The sequence below is a fragment of the Choloepus didactylus genome, chromosome 2, assembly GCF_015220235.1.
Source record: "Choloepus didactylus isolate mChoDid1 chromosome 2, mChoDid1.pri, whole genome shotgun sequence".
Classification (NCBI taxonomy): Eukaryota; Metazoa; Chordata; class Mammalia; order Pilosa; family Megalonychidae; genus Choloepus; species Choloepus didactylus.
The window spans coordinates 223,981,217-223,982,200 of record NC_051308.1 but is presented as its reverse complement, the minus strand read 5'-3'; positions in this window follow the sequence as shown (position 1 = coordinate 223,982,200).

The window sequence follows — 984 nt, the reverse complement described above, 5'->3', positions numbered from 1 at the left end:
GTCAGAGGCCAGGAAGGGGTCAAGGCAGAGTTCAGCCTCAGGTCTGCCTGACCCCTTGTGGCCTCACTCATCAGACTGGGGCTCCTGGTAGCCAGACTCTGAGTCTCCCCCATCCCCTTAGCAACCTTGACATCACTCATTCTTATCTCCCCTCACAGAGCCAGACCAAGGAACTGACAAGGGGAACCCCTCAGTAGCAAGTGGACTAATGGAGAGTCAAGTTCAACCTCACAAAGAACTTCCCATCTGAACCTGAACAAGCAGAGCTCCAGGCAAGGGCAGAACTATGCGCCTGAGTGAAAGGTGCCAGGAGTGAGCCCCGAAAGGTGGAGCCAGATGAGATTGGGGCCTGGAGGTGTAGGTGGAGGATGAGGGGACCAATCCTAGGGATGGCTGGGGGCGTCTATCCCACTGCCAATCCCCTAGGCCTTTAACTCCTCACTCCTGCCATCCGTTGACTTTCCCATCTGTTGATCTGACACTCCCCACACTCTGACACCCCACAGGGGTGGCCAGTGGGAAGCTCGAAGGATTAGGATCAGGAGTTCAAGGTTCCAATTCCCACTTTGCCACTTCTTAGTGCAGTCACCTTGGGAAGGCGAGCTTCATCTTCTCTCTGAGCTTCACTTTCCTTGGCTGGAAAAATGACAGTGATAAACCTCTGCCTTGGATGGTTGCTATGCGAATTCAGAGAGACAGAGGCTGTGGCAGCTCTTGGCAAACTGTACAGTGTGTATCTGCTGCTTATTATCGTTGAAGATCCAGAGACTGGCTTGGAAGGGGTTAAGGGGAGACCCTGCCTCCCAGCCAAGAACGAATCAGGGCTGTCAGGGGAGGAGCCGGGCCGCCTCCGGGAAAGGGATATGGACAACCCGCTGCTGGCCGAGAGGGAGCCGGAGGAGACACCAGCAGGGCTTGGGGGGCACTGGGGCAGGGGCTCGGCGCAGGGGGGCTGACCTCTGCACCGTGATAGCTCTGAGCCGG